The 18,903-nt window shown below is 48.9% G+C and overlaps 1 protein-coding gene across 4 annotated transcripts in view; it reads right to left on the bottom strand.

The window, feature by feature from the left end:
- Positions 1 to 18,903, bottom strand: part of KLHL29 (kelch like family member 29) — a 318,957-nt gene that overhangs the window by 224,285 nt on the left and 75,769 nt on the right. For all 4 annotated transcript variants that reach the window (XM_017893334.1, XM_017893336.1, XM_017893335.1 and 1 more), the window contains exon 2: positions 7,650 to 7,757. The gene's annotated coding sequence lies outside the window, so the exon portion shown is untranslated. The remainder of the gene's footprint in view (positions 1 to 7,649; positions 7,758 to 18,903) is intronic.

The following is an 18,903-nucleotide window of genomic DNA, read 5'->3' as shown; positions in this document are numbered from 1 at the left end:
TCTAGGACAATGTACAATGTGACTACTAGGAAGTGTTGAAGGAATGAATGAATGAGTGTTGCAACACTCTTTTGTTGCACCATGTGCTGGGTATTCATCCTACAGTCCCCAGTACTCCTGGCACTATTTGTCTCATTGTAAGAGAGAGAAAGAGGAGTGGAGTTGGAGAGAGACAGGAGAAATTTATGATTAGAGGACAAAAGCTTAAAAGTCTTTCTGAGTGGCCTCTGAGTATGAGTAAGTGAGATCATCCCTACAAGACAGAAGTCCATCAATTTCAGAGCATGGTCACTCAATGTATGCATACACGGTGCCTTCCCTGAGGAGTATGCACACACGGTGCTTTCCCTGAGGAGGATGCACACACGGTGCTTTCCACTGATGGATGTTTTTGTGCAAGTTAGAAAGAGGCACCCCTTCCTCCGAACTCTCAAGGGCACAGCGATACTCCCAGAGCACAGGCTGGGGGTCAGAACCCATGTCTACTTGGCCAGGTGCCCTCACGGAGGGCACAAACTCACAACTGTTCCCGGCAGCCCCAGCCACCGGAGCAGGTGCAAGGCAAGCAAGGAGACAGGCCGCTTAGAACATCAAATTTTGCCATAAAAATAAACTCTGAGGTTTGTGGAGAAGCTATTTCTAGCCCAGGTGCCAAACGAGGTTCTGCAGCTAGACTGGACGGCTATGCGCCCCTCCATCTCCCACCATTCACTAAGAGAAACTACCCACGTGCATGCTCTCCTCAGTTCCCTGGCTTCCAGGACTGGGGAAAGAGTCCATCCCGGGCATCTCCAGCCTCTTGCTGACAATCTCTGCCCGCTGTCTAGCGTGGGGCTGAGTGGAGCTGACAAGGAAGACTGAAAAGGGGGCCATGGCCTTCCACAATCCTGAACTGGGTGGCGCTTTGGTGGCCATCATTAGCCATCTCTGATCTCCCCCAGTCCAGTGTCAGCACTCAGATGCTGTGAACCAAACCAGCCTCTTCTTTTCTTTTTTTTAAACAAAAAAAGTGTTGCAACACTCTTTTGTTGCACCATGTGCTGGGTATTCATCCTACAGTCCCCAGTACTCCTGGCACTATTTGTCCCGTTGTAAGAGAGAAAGAGAGGGGTGGAGTTGGAGAGAGAGAGAAGAAATTTGTGATTAGAAGACAAAAGCTTAAAAGTCTTTCTGAGTGGCCTCTGAGTATGAGTAAGTGAGATCATCCCTACAGGACAGAAGTCCATCAATTTCAGAGCATGGTCACTCAATGTATACATACACGGTGCTTTCCCTGAGCGGGATGCACACATGGTGCTTTCCCCTGATGGATGTTTTTGTGCAAGCTAGAAAGAGGCACTCCTCCCTCTGAACTCTCAAGGGCACAGCGATACTCCCAGAGCACAGGCTGGGGGTCAAAACCCATGTCTCCTTGGCCAGGTGCCCTCACGGAGGGCACAAACTCACAACTGTTCCCGGCAGCCTCAGCTCACTGCAACCTCTGCCTCCTGGGTTCAAGCAATTCTCCTGCCTCAGCCACCCGAATAGCTGGGATTACAGGCATGTGCCACTACACCCGGCTAATTTCCGTATTTTCTAGTAGAGACAGGGTTTTGCCATGTTGGTCAGGCTGGTCTCGAACTCCTGACCTCAGATGATCTGCCTGTCTCAACCTCCCAAAGTGCTGGGATCACAGGCTTGAGCCACTGCTCTCAGCCCAAACCAGCCTCTTCTATGGGATCTTGGAGGGCTCTTGGCAGAACTAGCTACAATTCCCCATTGTGGGGTTACAGAACGAGGCTGCTGACCAGTTACTGTGGCTGGGGAAACAGGAGGCTCCTACCCTCTTTCCAGGGAGGCCTGACTGGGGTGGGAGCTGTGCCCAGGTCCCAGCCAGAGAAAAGCAGGAACCTTTCTACTCTATTTGTTTTCACTTTGCTAAGTTCCAGAAAGGATTGCAGGGGACTTAAAAGGATACATTAAGACACCATAAATTAAAAGTAGGAGAGAGAATCACAAGTGTAGGAGCAGGAAACGGAGGAGGGAATGTTGCCTACATGAAACCATATTTAGAAAGTGCCATACACAGGCTACAGGTGGGCCACAAATCTGCCTCCAGGCTTGGCAGTGCTTCTGACCTGGGCCACCCGTCAGAACCACCTGGAGAGCTTTACAAAAGTCCAGATGCCTGGATCCACCTCCCAGAGACTGACTGTGAACTCACGCATCTGGTATGTAGCCTGGGTATGAGAATTTAAAAAATCTCCCTGGGTGATGTCATATGCAGCCAGAGTTGAGAGTTACTGTTTCGAGAGCTTGGAAGAGGCAAGTCTGTTACAACATGATTTGTGGGTCCAGGAGATCCTATGATGGTGGCTCAGGAGGGGAATATGTCTGTGGTGAAATCAGAGACACCTCTCCCAAGGGTCCTAGCAAAGGAGTCACAAGTGACAGGATGAACATTAACTGCCACAGAATCCTAAATGAAGGTGCACTGTTGTGACCTGGAGGGCAGCAGATATTCTAACAGCCCGTAGAGTTCATGTAAAAGCATTCCGGGTGGGGCAAGATGAACACAGTACAACATAGCCAAGGTATCCAGCTTTTGGATATCCAGCTTTTAGCTTGATCCGGGGGTAGATTTTAAAGGATCTGAAAGACTAGACAAATTACACATCATCCAGGAATATTGTTTTGCAAAATCTTTATAACTCCCATCTGAGTGCCTCAAGCCACAGAATTCAGGAACCTGCTAATGACACCTATGAGTTGACAGTAGTGGTTAAAGTTTTAAAACACACTGATATCCTCATGAGAACAATTAGAATATCTGGGGGAAGGAGCCAGGCATCTGTACCTTTTTTTTTTTTTTTTTTTTTTGAGACAGAGTCTCCCTCTGTCACCTAGGCTGGAGTGGTGCAGTGGCGCGATCTTGGCTCACTGCAACCTCCGCCTCCCAGTTTCAAGCGATTCTCCTACCTCAGCCTCCTGAGTAGCTGGGACTACAGGCATGTGCCACTATGCCCGGCTAATTTTTGTATTTTTAGTAGAGACAGGGTTTCACTATGTTGGCCAGGCTGGTCCCAAACTCCTGGCCTCAAGTGATCTGCCCGCCTCAGCCTCCCAAAGTGCTGGGATTACCGGCATGAGCCATCGCGCCTGGCCCATCTGTAGTTCTTAAAGCTCTCTGGGCAATTCCAATGTGCACCAAGGGCTGAGAACTGCTGGCCCTGGTGGCACCGTTCCTCCCTTGCCACCGTTCAAGGTCCTGAGAGGTGGGAAGGCTGGGGTTATTCCCATTTCACAGCTGAGGATACTGAGGCTCAGAAGGCTTTATAGCGCTTTCCCAGAGTGAGTGGTAGATTTGGGACTAGAATCCAGAGCTTGCCTCCAATCCCAGGTTCCCTGCCACCATGCTGCCTGTGAGGACATGCTGTCTGTGGTTCTGTAATCTCTGAACTGAATAAAATTATCTGATCCCAAGAGGTATGCATGAACAGGGCCCTGTGCTGGGCTTATAGAGAAAAGAGGATGGTTCCTATCCTCAGTAAGCTCAGGGTCCAGGAAGGAAGGTGAGCAGCCTAAGGCAAAGGAGATGGAGATGCATGGCTAAGGGAGGGAGGAGGGCTGACACAGTCCAAGTACAAGGCTTCCTTGGAGAGCAAGGAAGCAGCTTTGTCTTGGACAGGCGGAGTCTGATATGTGAATCAGACAGCAGGGATCTGCTATGCACAGGCTGCTGAAGTGATCCGGACCTTAGGACAGAGGTGCCATCTGGGAGTCAAGCCTGGGAATAGCTGAAGCAGAGGGAGGGGAGGGAGGGCTGGGGATACAGGGAGCTGAGGAAAGCCTTGTGGCACCAATACCTCCCCTTCCTGGCGGGAGGAGGTAGTGGAGCTGGAGGACGGCAGCTCACATGAGCAAGATGGACAGGAAGCAGGAGAAGAGGCCACTTGCTGACACCGAAGTGGACAGCACAGGCTGGAGGTCTGCAGCCCTGTGGATGGAAAGGTGCGGAACAGCTGCAGGGTACCAGGCAGGGAACGGACCAGAATCCCAAATGCCTGCATAGGGCTGAGGGCTCGGCTAAGTTTCTGTTGAGGGATCTGGGCCCCAGCTAGTGGGTGTGGTCACACGGCCTTCTCAGGGGTGTGAGCGCCCAGATACCTATTTGAAGAAGGGGCTGCAGAGGTCCCCAGAGCAGGCCAGGAAAAGCAGATACAGTCAGAAGACAAGGGCAGAGTGTCTGTGTCGGCCAGAAACACTGAGATGTCTGCCTGCAGGTCCCTCCTTGAGGTGGACACCACGGAGGCCAAGAGGGGAGTGGACAAGGGGAGAGCAAGGCTGTCCACGGCAGGAGGGAGGGAAGACAGGCAGAGGGCAAGGGAGTGCGATCAGAGAGGATGCCCGCAGGATGGACTGGGGGAAGTGAAGGTGGGGGGTGTGGAAGCCCAGGGCACAGCACACGGTGTTCTCTAACTGCCATTAGCTCCGGAGACATTTGCAACCCCCTCCGAAGGCGCAGGTGGCATCTAGGTCATCTCGTTTGCTGAGGACAGGGGGACAAATGGCCTGGACAGACTGAGAGGGTCTCAATGATGGAGGCAGCAGATGCTGCCCAGGGTGGCTCCAGCACCAGTGGCGATCAGCACTGCCCTTCACCACTTCCAGAGCCCGAGGTGTCTGCTAATGCCATTCTTGGCTCAGCCTTGGGCTCTGCGCAAACTGAGTCCTCAGCTCAACTCCCCCCACCCCTCTTCCCTGCAGTGCAGGTATCAGATTTCACTCCTGCTAGCTGGTTCCAGTATGGTCTTCTTTCCACCAAACCACAGAAAAGCAGAGCGCCGCCCTCCACGCTTGGCTGTTGAACTGGCGTTTCGTAGCAGGTTACACAGGGCCCTGTGAGCTGGCCCAGTTTCCACAGCAAACTGATAGCTGCTTCCACTGATCCCCAGGGGTCACAGAACCACCTAGGGGCCTTGGAACCTTCCTATCATCTTGGAAATCAATGGGACTCCTGCATGTGAGGGGAGCGCACAGCCAGCACCAGGCCGCGTGTCGTGTTGCAGGCACTCCCAGGCACAGTCCTGGCTGCACATGGTGATTTGTTTACTGAGAGCTAGGCAGGTGCTGGTATGAGTGGCGGAGCGGGAGGAACACAGAGACAGATCAGGTACAATTCCCATCCTCCAGGAACTGGCCAAGTGCTAGGGAAGACAGACTTGAGTTCACCATGGGGACCCTGGTCTGGGGGCGCAGAGATAGAGGCCCACATAGGGTGCATCTTACCAGCTATGCCTGGTGAAACCACCCTCAAGGTCCCTCCCCATCCTAAAGTACATGATTACCAGAGTTCAGGATGAACAAGAGAACAAGAGCCATGTGCCACCCTGCATCAGCAGCAGGGAAGATTAGACCCCAGACTAAGGGTCAACATTTAAGAAACCAAAACGCACTGTCCTGGGGTGTCTCTGTTCCCTTCCTTCTTGCCAAACTCACAGGTGCATACAAGGAGAGCTGGCTTCTGTGAAGAACATGTTCTCAATCTTTTCTTTGCCCCGTGTAGAAGCGGGGATGCCCTGGCTGCCAAACCAACATTTCGCTGCCTTGTTTTCCAATTCCCCTTCTCTGACCCAACAGGAGGCCTGGAGGCAAAGGATTCCCCAGTGCTGGGGATATCGCTAGCAAGGACAGCCATCCCCCGCCAGTGGTGCCGTGGGCGTGTGCCAACAGCCCACCAGCTTCTTAGGTCAGGAACCCACCTCTCCTCTGGCTGCCCCTACTGGGCTGCTGGGAGGCTGCAGGCTGGATGCACTGTGGGGTCACAGGGTGGGGAACCTTCCATTTCAGTGCTGATCCTGGCCCAGTCCACAGCCTTCTCTCCCACTTCCTGCTGACAACCAAGGCTACCCCTAGCCTGAGATTCCAAAGCCATATTTTCTCCTCTCTGTGCAAGGCTTCTGGCTGGGGACAGCCATCCCCAACCTCACAGTCTCTGAGTCCAAAGAGAAAGCTCTCTGACCAGCAGAGAATCTGGATGTGGCAGGAGTCTTGTTTGTCTGACACTCTGCCCCTGCTGCAGATGGAAGCTGGAGTTTGGACTCAGGCAGAGGCCAGGAGGCTACCGGTCAGAGGGCATGAGGGTAGGCTGCTATGACCTATGCTCACCCAGCACTAGGCCCCGTGTGTTATGCAGACGCAGCCTGTACCTCTAAAGGCTCAAGTCGCACAAGGACATATGAGGCTGGGCCAGCTGGGCCTCTACTGTCCTGGATCCGAGAGCCCACTCCTCTGCCCTCCAGCCTGCTTCATTCCAGGCCCAGTTCCTGTCCCTTCAGTAGCATGAAATGTGGCGAATGTTGTCAACTCTAGCTCCAGGCCTCCTTGTCTCTGCAGGCACATTCCTGGCCTGCCGATGGGAGCTAAAGCAGATCCCAGACGGGAGATTCTGTTCACAAGATTGTGCCCTCCCAAGGCAGGCCAAGTTCCCCCACACTTCTGGCTGCCTGATCCTGCTTGGAGAACCTGGAATCAAAAGTTTAGGCCAGGACTCTAAAAATTTAACGCAAGGAAGTCATCACATGACTATGTAGATACATATGCAACAATGTTTGTTGTGCTGTTATTTGTAATAGTGAAATATTTAAAATATGTTAAATGTCCATCAATAGGGCATTAAGTGAATCATGTATGCTATTACATCCACAGAATAGACAGTCTGTAAAAATGGTGATACAGATTTCTATTTACTGACATACAAAATGGCTTGACACATTGTTGAATCTAAATAACGTGCCCCCACACAGTACCCACAGTCAGATCCTGTGTGCACGTGTGTGCCTGTGTGCACTGTTTACATATGTGCATAAGAAAAAGCCAGGAAAGAAATACTAAAATGGTTATCTCTGGGGAACGGGATTATAAGTCATTTATATACTTTTAGCCACTATCCTTTAAAATCCCTTTACAATGAATAAATAATATTTTCATATTTAATAATACATTTTAATAATAAAACTTAATTATAAAACTTAATTACAGTTTTTAAGGAGGTTAAAGGTCACCTAGCTGCTGGCCATCCTCAGATCTAACCTCCTGGGGAAAGCCAAGGCCCAGGTAAGCAAGAAAGTGTCACAGAGATTCTTTGATGCGGCGCGGTGGCTCACGCCTGCTATCCCAGCACTCTGGGAGGCCGAGGTGGGTGGATCACCTGAGGCCAGGAGTTCAAGACCAGCCTGGCCAACATGGCGAAACCATGTCGTGATAGCACACGTGATAGCCAGTCATGATACCACATGCCTGTAGTCCCAGCTACTTGGGAGGCTGAAGTGAAAGGATCGCTTGAACCTGGAGGCAGAGATTGCAATGAGCTAAGACTGCACCACTGTGCTCCAGCCTGGGCGGCACAGTGAGACTGTGCCTCCAAAAAAAAAAAAAAAAAGTCATAGATATTCTCTTTGGTTGATTCTAGAAGGATTGAGGCTTAACATGGCTTAGCTAAACCCCAGTACCGGTTGATCACACGCCTGTGGTAAAAACTGCCCTGAGGAAGACGGCGAAAGGACCTACTGCGCTTTCTCCCCTTCCCCCATACATTTAGTGTGAGAGGAGAGAGCTGGCTACGCTCAGGCCTGATGACTTTATTTCCAGTGAGCCAAGTAGAGACCTACCTTGCGCCGCCCGTCTCTGGCAAGCTCAGGATTCGTCCCCAGGATGCAAAAACCTCGATGGCCGCCAACACTTAGCAAAGCGTGAGCATCACCAGGAATCCAGATAGTCTAGAAAGAGAGGAAAAAAGAGTGGGGTAGGGGTGGGGAAAAGGTCTAATTTTTTCTCTTTCTTTCTTTCTTTCTTTCTTTCTTTCTCCTATCTTTCTTTTTTCTTTTCTTTGTTTCTTTTTTTTTTTTTTTTTTGCAAAAAGATCTCTTTTGAATTCCACCATCCCAGGTGGATGGTGTCCCCACACTAACTGGATGCTAGTCTCCGCCTCAGATGTCCCCGATGCTGAGTTGCATACTGTGGATTATCTCACACGAGCTGTGCACAAACGGCCAGCTACGTGGGTAGCAGATTACTCCTAGTGGCAGACATGAGGCATCCCTTGCCCATCCTCCGAATACACACAGCCCTAATCCCCACCATTGAGCCACTGACACTGAATAAGAGAGAGAACAATGGTATTGTCTTCCATCTAATCCAAACTAAGAAACTCCAGCAATGGGGAAAAAGAAAAAATTTAAGTCTTTAATCTAATACTGAGAAGGACACAAACTGTAGAATTACAAAAACAAATCATTACTGTTTTCACACAATGGGCAAGAAGACCTTGAGGAGGCAAAGAATAGGTTTCCTGGGGAGAAATTTTTTTTTTTTTTTAAATTATAGATTTAATACCTGGGACAAAGAGGCTATCTATGACGGGGAGGCAGAGCTACTCCTGGTTCCTTCTTTTAAATGGAATCTATGAGAAAGCCATCTTCACGACGGGAAACGGCATCTCCCACTGCAAAATGCACAACTGTCATTACCTGGGAATCAATATATTTTTTTAAACCGAATATATCATTATCAATTGATTTTCCTTTTTCCTCTTAGCACTCCAGAGTCCCGGGTAGCAGGGGAAAGCTTTAATGTGATATAAAGGATTTGGACAGGTAAATAAGTTATTGTAAACTCATTCTGCCTTATGGCCAGCTTCCCTCTGACAATGTGACGAGTCTTTCTCAGATCCTCTCAACCTAAGCTTTTCCAGCGGCCGCTGATAGAGACGCACGTGAGCCATATCAAACAGCCATTTTAAAGCTGAAGGTGGCAAAATATTATTTTCCCAAGGATGGAATGTTCTCTTTACAACTGAGAAATAACCTCTGCGGGGAAGCAAAATAAGCCAAGGTCGCCATTTAATTCTGACACAGAACCAAAGTGACAAGTACATTTCCTCCACCAAGCCCACGTGAAGCACAAGGAGAAATCGATCACTTTGACCATAAGGTATTGGCAATACTGGTGATCGATGTCGTTCTGGGAAAGATCCTTGGCAGACAAGTGCTGGTGAAGAGAGAGGTCTAGGAGATAGGGGTCAAACCATTTTTAGGTGCTTGAGAATCTCATTCATTCATTCATTCATTCAATAAATATTGATTCCCTCTATGTGTCAGGCAATATGTTCAAGGCACTGGGAATACATGAGCGAACAAAAGAGAAAAATATTCCTCCCCTCAGGGAGCTCATATTCTAGAGGATGGAAACAAAGAATATACAATACACTTAAAAAGTAGTGAAAATTGTATCATATTTTGGAAGGTAGTATGTGCAATTTATCAGAGAAGAAATGGAGCAGGGTAGGGTGCATGTTGTGGGTGGGCCTGTGGTGCAGTTTAAATAGGGTGGGCAGGGTCAGTCTCGTGAGTGGAGGACATTTGAGCACACACTTCAAGATGAGGAGTAGGTCGTGTGGGCATCTGGCCCTAACTGTTCCAAGCAGAGGGAAGAGTCAGCGCGAACATGGCTGGTATGTTCCAGGACCACCAAGGAAGCCATTGTGGCTGGCGGAGGGAGGTTCTGATAAGAGGTGAGGCCAGAGCGGTGAGCATCCTGATTGTGTAGGGCCCTGTAGGCCACTGTGAGCCCAAAGATCCCAGTCGCCATCTTTAGAAGGGGCTCCCAATTTCTTGAGCCAAAACCCTCAGAGTTCATGTCAGGTTAATGCACTTCCTTTCCAGGCTGTGCCAAATGAATATGCTATAGGCTAGACTGCAGCCTAGAGGGACAGTGGTGGGAAGGAAGCACAGGCTGTTTATGCCTGTCCTGATGACAGTGGCCTTGCCCTTCCTTCTCTATGGTCCCTACCTCTAGGGGAAGCTAGTGAAACAGTTCTGAACAAAAACAAACCACATGCACAGCTGAGTTCTCTGGGACTTTTCCTCATGTGCTGATGAAAAGGTCTGGAAGTGAATGACCCATTGGCTATTATAGACTGCACTGGGTGTCTTGTGTTGGCCCCTCTCAGCCTGCCTTTCATCTTCCCCACCCTGTTCTTCCCCACCTCTCCCAGGCAAGACCTGGGAGGCTCACCTGACCTGTATGGAGAGCATCCCTCAGGTTTTGGACCCTCTGACTTCTGGTTAGGTTCAGGCAATGCAGACACTAGCAGGAGACTGGGGACAGGGTTGGGGTTGGCTGTTGGTTCCCCTGCTCCCCTCCCTCTCTGTGTCTTCATGAGCAGGCTGTCCCTCACCTGCAGGTCATGGCTGTAGTTGGGGAACAAGGAGCTCCACAAGGCTCTCTCTCTGGATTCCTGTAATAGCTCCCTCCCCTGACCATTACGCCCAAAGGCAGTAATTCCCCCCATCCCATCATCAGCCCAGGGGCACTGCGCTATGATGGTTTCTCTATACTGTGCCTATTCACCTTTGTGGATAGTCATTTTACTTAACTCTCTTCAAATCACACATTTGAATATGTCTATTTCAAGACCCCAATGGAGACATTCACAAAGAGGGTTAAAAGCAAGAACCTGGAATCAGACACATCTGAATTAGAATTCTAACACTGACACTTAGTTTTGTGACAGCAGATAAGTTCTTTAACTCCTAGGAACCTCTGTTTCCCATTCTTTTCAGGCCAACATCCAAATTGAGGAAATACAGAGAATACCACAAAGACACTACTTGAGAAGAGCGGCCCCAAGACACATAATGTTTTTTTTGTTTTGTTTTGTTTTTGAGATGGAGTCTCACTCTGTTGCCCAGGCTGGAGTGCAGTGGTGTGATCTCGGTCCACTGCAGCCTCCACCTCACAGGTTCAAGCAGTTCTCCTGCTTCAACCTCCCAAGTAGCTGGGACTACAGGCACGCACTGCCATGCCTGGCTAATTTGTGTATTTTTAGTAGAGACAGAGTTTCATCATGTTGGTCAGGATGGTCTTGATCTTCAGACTTTGTGATCCGCCTGCCTCGGCCTCCCAAAGTGCTAAAACTAGAGAACTCATGACATCCTCCTCCTCTTCCTCCTTCTCAGCATCACTATCTCAGTAGTGCCATCACCTGCTCAAGTCCAGGGCAAGTAGCACCTGCTTCCCGACATCTTTGCCCACCCCAACCAGAAACTCTTCCCTTGAAAGGGTTTCTAACTGTTCTCGGTTCACATTTGGCATCAGTTTATGCCTTAGTGATTTTATTTATTTTTTTACATCTTTCTTTTCTTGTTCTTTTCCCATCCACCAAACCTCCACACCTTGCAGTTAGACCCTGGGCTTAACAGACAGTATCTTTTGGAATCTGGTCCACAGCACCCATCGCGTGGTGGTGTATCCCGTCGCGTGGTGGTGTATAATCGATCCTTGACTCATTATTGTCCTTCCTGGGAGCCTATAAGCTATATCCAGGCACCTAAGCACGTCCCACTCTAATGAGATACATGGTATTTAAAAGTGATTTCAAAAGAAATTGCTAGAAACCAATTTTTAGTAATAATTTTGTTCCCAAGTTAACACTGTAAAATCTTATGTTTCCAAAGATCATGGCCTGGGAAAATGAATCCCAGGAATGAACCCAGGAAATCACAGGGAAGTAGGGATGGTTTTCTATCTCCAGGTGGATAAAGAGACTGCTTCAGGGCTTAATTTGTGACACTTTGCCCAAATTGACCTTTTCCCTTCCACTAATTTCATCAAAGGGCAGCTTACAGTCTTAAGGAAAACAAATCGTAAAAGCTAAAGGACAGAGGGCTCTAATTTATTTTTAAAAATACAGTAGTTGGTCAGTCACCGCTTGTGAAAGGGGTCTTAGGACTTTCAGCTTCCCAAGGTACTTAGGAGATGCTAATTGACTTTGACAAGGCATTAAGACCAATATGAAAGCAAGACCCTTGAATGGGCTATTTGGGTTAAATGCTGGGAGACCTTCAAAATGAAACTAGAGAAAAATTTTGAGATCCATTTTACCTCTAAGTCTATAAATAAAGAAAGTTCCCAACATGAACCAAACTGATGGTCAAGAGAATTATGAACAAGGGCCCCAGGATTTTTTAGTTCTTTATAAAATACATCATGTTTTTGGGGAGAGAAACTGCCTTAAGAGAGGAGAAACCAATTAGGAGCCTCCAGTTTGACACAGGATCAGAAAGCAGCCCCGCCAGGGTCTTAACCACACTCTCCAATTATGGGTCCAGAACCCAGAAGTTCAGCACCCCTCAGCAAACTGGGCAACAAAGAGTCTTTCTTCCTTGGAAAAGAAAAGCAAAGCAACCGGAGGCTGTAAACTGTAGGGAGGAAACCGGCTCCCAACCCAACCTCCTGTCAGCCCAGGTATGGGACTCCGCGGCACCTCTGACCCTGGGCAGGAATGCCTGCTCCCAATGTGTCCTGCAAGGGGAACGCTCATTCATATTCTTTTACTTTTAAGACGAGAGAAAAACAGGCCATCCATCCATTACAATATCAACTGTGGGTTCACCAAAGCCTGCAGGCTTCTTGCCAACACAAAAATAAACACTCTCAGAAGGTTTATCCATCAGGTTCATGACAGTTCATGAGCCGGGGTCTGGGAGGCACTGCATTTTAAAGGGGAGAGTGAAGATGCAAAGATGGAGTAAGTCATGAGAGTCCACCCAGCACAACGCGGAGATTGCCTATTCCATTAAGGAGCCACAATTGGCCACTGATGAGATCCATTACTTATTTTCAGCTGGTAGGGATGCATCTCCTGGCATGCTTTTTGTAGGCATGTATTCAAAGAAAGACAGTGTCTGCAGAAGTCAGTCTGACCGACTGAGAGGTAACAATGTTTTCATAAGGCTCAAAGTTTACAAAGCCTAGCCCATTCTTATTTTCTCATTTACCTGTTCCAACAAATTTATGAGTTGATTACTTTTGTAATCCTCATTTTACAGATGAGGGAACAGAGGCTCATGGCGAAATAAAGGTTGTCCAAAGTCACATAGCAAGTCAAAGAGGGGGCCTGAACAGGAAGCCTGGATTTTGTGCCTCCCATCTGGGCTTTTGTTCCTGGGCCTCCACCTGCTGTCACCCTTCTCCTCCTGAAAACTCCTCCCTGGAGGCTTCTTCCTGCACTCTCTGGAGTACAGAAACTTTCCAGGCAAGACACTGGAGACTATCACAATAAGGACACACGTGCCACCCAAAGAGGCTCCCTGTTGGGCCAGCACAGCACCAAAGGGGCCCATCTCCTAGTTCCCTTGGATGGTTTGGGGCAAGGAGAATGGGAAGATAGAGAAAATGAGGTGTTCATAGTTGGACTGGATCCTAAGTTATGCCATGACATGACTCTATCAGACAGCCAGCATGAAAGGTTTCAGGAAAAAAAAGTTACGAACCAAAATCCTCTTAAAACCTTTTTTTTTTTTTTTTTTTTTTTAAATTTTGATACACAGCAGATCCCCCCAAAATGAAATGAACTGGAACTCACCCAACTCAGTCCTGCCACTCAGTGCTGGCAAATATCCCCCCACCCTCACTCTACCAGCTAATATAGATTCGCCCATCACTGGAAGCAGGACTGGGATGACCCTTGCATTTCCACAAGATGAAGAGAAAGAAGCCTGGACCTACTGAAGCCTGACTCACCCACAGCAGCACTGAAGATGTCCGCAGGGAGGACCCACCTGGCATGTAGTAGATGCTCAGTAAAGAGTAAGGCTCTGTTCAAAAAAGGAAATTGCCTCCACAGTTCAACTCATTTTCCACAATTTTTCTTTGAACATCTGGAAGATGTTCACACCACAGGTTCATGATTGGAATATAAACCAGTTTAAAAAAAAAATCAGACATTGCTTCCAGATTTTGCTCTTATAAACAGGCCTCCATCCTCCCTGTAAATTGCAATAATTCCTTCCCAGATGTTGCTTCTCCTTCAGACCCATAAATCTCAGCTTTTCATAAGGACGCTTCGCCTCTGCCTGGTGCTGCGGGCTGCGTGGAGTGCTCCTGCATCTTCTCTCCCTCATTAGATGCCACACGAACCCCGTGAGGCAGGGCAGGTGCCCACATCCCTGATTCCCTGACGGGCAGGCCAGCTGCCGGCCCAAGTTGGACTGTGGCGGGTGTGGGTGTTGAGCAACGCACAGTAGCCTTTTCTCCAACACCCTCCAGGTCACCACGTGGGTGGGGCGCCGGAGACTCACAGTGCCCACTCACATCTATGGAGGCTCCACTCCCGCTGCCTTGGTGCCTTCAGGGGCACTGCCCCTTTAAAAGTCTGACTCCACTGTGGACACAGCTTTCCTCGACTCTCCCTGACACTCCTGGGACCAGGCTATAACATTTAAATAAGACTTGACTGGAGTCTGGCAGGGTAAAACAAAATAACAGGCAAAGAAGTAGGCGAGAGCAATGAGAAGAAAGCAACATGCAGCCAGACAACTCGGCTCCCGGCCGGTTTTCCAGGAGGGCCCCGGGGGCCTGGTCAGGCCCATCCCAAGTCCAGGGGGCAACATCACCTCAGCATCCACCAGACAGGAACTCGCACCCAGGAAAGAGGCCACCTCAAGTCTGGATGCCACAAGCAGAGCCCAGAGAGAGTAGGGCTTCCCTGTTGCCTTCTGCCTTCCCTGTTCCAGTTTCTCGTCAGAGGTCTGTCACTTCCCTGGTGATCAGCCTTGGGACTGTTTGCCCCATTCTTCAGGGGAGCCTGTGACCTGCACCCCAAGCACTCAAGTAGCCAGCCACATCAGAAAACACCACGAGCCCTCTAGCCAGACGGAAGCTGTCGGTGTCGGGGGGCTGAGAGACGGCCGTGGGGACAGGAGAAACAGGCACCGCACTAGCTCGCTGCTAGGGTCTGGAATGAGCCAGTCTGGTCCACAGATGGAGCTGCTGATGCTGGGGGCAAGGGGTATCTCTTAAGCCCCACCCCTTTAGGGCATGACCTCTTGATAGCTTTGAAGAGGAGCCACAGGAACAGAATGGCTTCACAGGGTAAAACAAGATGGGCTATTAGACTTCATGATTTGCTGGCCCCCTTACAGAGATGCAGAGGTCTTCTCCCAAGTCTGAATCCTGTAGCCTCGCTCCTGGTCTGCGCAGCACCACCCGAGCTTCATTTTGGGTTTCCATCCTAGTCTCAGAGACACCAGTTCAGAGGCTGGCTCAGCCTGTATAGCGGTCAGGAGCATGGAAGATTTATAATCTGAGGGAGCTGGGTCTAAATCTCAGCTCTGCCATTTGATGGCAATGACCACGTCTGCCCACCCTCCACTCCTACTCCCTGCCTCAAGCTCCTCATCTATACAATGGGGATGATACCACTAAACATCCATGGTTGTTCTGAGACTTGAATGTTCTACCATAAGAAAGAAACTTAACATAGTCCATGGCACAGACACATGGCAGCAATAACCATTATAATGACCATGCCTGCTCACTGAAGAACAAAATACCTACAGCGCCTTGGGGATGGTTGGGAGTCACAGTAGATGGAGCCTTCTCTTCCACCACCCTACCAAAGAAGTGGGCATGGAGGGCACAAATGAATGAAGAGGGGTCTTCCTCAGAAGGTGGTAGAACCAATGGGCTGATCACATGTGCAAGAGTCCTGGGTTGGTTTCACACTGGTCAGTGACCACTCTCTGCTCCCTCCAGCTCTCTCCCTGAATTTCAGCCTTCACAGAGCCCCTGCTCCCACCCCGCCTGCAGCCAGCGATTGGTAAACCAAAATCCAGGCCTTCGGGCAGATGTTGCTACAACTTCTATTTCATGATTCTGCCTTTCCTTTGAGCCCAAGCCTACAGAGCCAGTGGCCGAAAACCCCTTCCCCAACACAAGTGGGTCTTAAAAGGCATTGCTTCCTCACTCAGTAAAAAAGCTATTTTATTGAATAGATCTGAGGCTGTTTTCTACACTCTCAGAACAACAACAAAAAAATTGTGAAAGAAAGGCTTTTGAGATTACAGGACTTTTTACCCAAATATGATGAGTTATTCATTTAAAAATAAACTACAGACAGGCATGTTTCTCCATACCCAGGCAGAAAGAAGCCATTAACCAGGAATTTCTGTAAGTACTCTGCTTTTCTTGGCCAGTGTGGAAAGATCCTAGGAGCTGGAAATAGAATGAAAAGCTAATTCTGTTTTCCTGGTCTCTACCAATGTGTGTAGGTAAGCGGCTTGATTGCACCATGGCTCTGTGATTCATCTGAAGACACATGTGGGACGGCTTACCACCCTGACTGCTCTTCTGCAAAGGAGGCCAGCAGCCGAGCAGCAGTCAGCACGGAGGTACCCATCATGGAGCCACGGCCTGGCAGGAATTGATGTCCAAATCCAGGCAGGGTCACCAAAGGCAGGAGAGGGTGAGTGACAGGAGAGGCTGAGTGACAGCAGAGGGTGAGTGACAAGCTCAGGTCCCACAGCCAGTCAGCAGGAGGGTTGGGACAAGAGGGTTCCTAACTCTCTAGCCACTGTCCTTTCTTTCACCCAAGATCTTTCTACAGTGTAACTGTCACTAAAGAGCTGCCAGGAAAGTCCCTCAGAAAGGTCAGATAACATCCCAACCCAGTCTTCCTTCCTGCAGGAAGTCCTGGTCCCCTCTCCTCCCTGGTGAGCATTAAATCAAATATTCCTTGCTGTATTATTTTTCAAGCTTGATGTTTCTAAATCCAAATACATCTATAAATAATACATACTCATTTATATGTACATTTAAAAGACAAAAAAACCATAACAAAGATACCTGTAGATTCTTATGAATACTAATGGCCTGCTTTAACACAGCGGAAACAAACAGCTAATGAACACAGGTAACTGCACGCACAAATTTCCCTCCACTCCATCTCGGGCCCGTACACGGTAGGGGAGAGCCTCCTTTCTGAACCTACACCATTCACTGCTTCTCTCCCACGGTCACATTTAGCCATCTGCTTCTTCTTTTATATGTGGGACTGTGTATTTTCTTCCTCTTCAGTTTTATATGAAACATTTAGCAATGAACTAGCAAATAAAAATACTACATATCATCTAGAATTCATATAAAATTGTACTTGGCTTTAACGCATCTAAAGGTTGATAAAAAGAAACACATAGATGCTTCTTAAAGGCTTATTTATATTTTATTACACATTACACACATTGCACTCCATTGAGAAAATTTAGAAGTTGATGTGGTTCTCTCTGTCACGAGCCTGCATGGTGAAGATTACCACATCTACAGAATATTTTTTCTTTGGAACACAATGCACTCATCTCGCAACTACCCCAGCGGACGGAAATGGTGCAAGTAATCCATCAGCACTCACATTAGTCTTTGGAAGGAGGCGTTTCTCTATTATTTTTTTTCCCTTAAAGAGTGTACTGTTGGCATTATCCGGCCACCCATCCTTTACCCTGCTCAATGTCTCTTGTCTGCACTCCAGACTGAGGACTGAGGTGAGCACCGTCACCTCTGAGACACGTGTGCAAGTCAGCAGGAAGGTGGTGGGGTTGGCACCTGCCCCAGCACACACCCACATGCAGAAACAGGGGACAGACAAGGCTGCTGATGGTGCAGGCTAAGTTAACTAAGCTAGCGGGACTGAAGATGGCCAGAGGAGGAGAGTTTCTGGGCCAGAGGGACTAAGAGGACTTCATAGCAGGGCTTAAGCGGGGTCCTGGAGGAAGGTGGCACCTGAAAGATCAACGTGATGAAATTCAGAGGGGCAAATGCCTTCATTTGCCATTTGCGCTCCTCCTAAAGTGGATCCTGAAAAAAGATTTTGACAGAAGTGGTTTCTTTGGGAGTTGATCCAAGGAAGCACTAGGGTGTGAGACAGGCCAGGAGAGAAGTCAGCTGAGGATGCTTTCGCTGTGGGGTCACCACTGGGGCCAGCTGGGGCTCTGTCCTGCTGGGAACCCTCTGAGAGTTGTGCAGAGTGCACCTGAAATTGTCTCACGACGAGGCGAGGAAACCGGGGTATTAATGCATTGCCTCCCGCCTCTTGCTGGTAGAGGGCTGCTTCTGCAGTATGAATGCCCCCACACCTCCAGCCTGCCTGCTAGGTGCCCTCACACACAGAGAGGCAGGAGGTGAGAGGCGTGACCAGGTGAGAGGCAGGAGCAAGGTGAAGCCGTGGCTGGGAGATGGGTGCAGCACCAACAGCCTTCTGTTCGTTCTACCAGGAAGCCAGGGCTCCCATCAGCACCCAAACGCTGCCAGGACTGGCTTCAGCACCTTCCTGGTGGCTTCATTCTCTGGGATCGGACCCTTCTGAGTGAGAGGTGGCCATACCCTGCCTGCCACAGCATGAGACCTCGAGTTTGCTCATCCCCACAGTAGAGGCCGTGTCAAATGTGTGCGTAATGGGATCATCTACTATCTGTCGGCCGTGCAGCAACCATGTATGAAAAATAACATTGAGAAGCAAATTAAGCGATCTGTCTGCAAGCAGCCTGTTTAGATGAGGAAGGGCTGCTGTTGACGAATCTATTAAAATTATACATAAATTATCTAAGAGCACATAGATACATGCTCAGAATGAGGGCATTGATTATGGGCATTTTAAATACAGCCTGGATTAAGTCATCTTGTCTCACTTGAGTGGAGTAATAATAATTAAGAGAAGAGGTGGGAAAAATAAATTATACCCATCAACTTCCTGACCATAAGAAATGTTCAGACTTTTCATTTTTCAGAATGACGATGCCTTAAAACACAAATACTTCTGGGTGATGCCAAGAACCCTCCACAAAATGGGTTATAGGAAAGAAGGATCCAGAGAGGCCCCTGGATGCCCTCAAAAAGGGGAAGGGGAAAGTGGGGAGGCCACGTGTACCTCTCCTATCAAGCAGAACCTGGATGAGGATCTGAAGCTAGTGTTCTGTTTGGACAGTGGTTCCAGAAAGCTTAGGGAGGGGAGTGGGGAGGGAGGGAGTAAGGAAGTCAACACAGATTGCTCCAAATGAGCAGGCAAGTGGGGCCAATCTCACCCACTGGGGA

Source organism: Rhinopithecus bieti, unplaced genomic scaffold (genome assembly GCF_001698545.2).
Source record: "Rhinopithecus bieti isolate Rb0 unplaced genomic scaffold, ASM169854v2 scaffold_23816, whole genome shotgun sequence".
Lineage (NCBI taxonomy): Eukaryota > Metazoa > Chordata > Mammalia > Primates > Cercopithecidae > Rhinopithecus > Rhinopithecus bieti.
The sequence above is the reverse complement of the archived record's forward strand: the minus strand, read 5'-3'. Positions and strand labels throughout refer to the sequence as shown.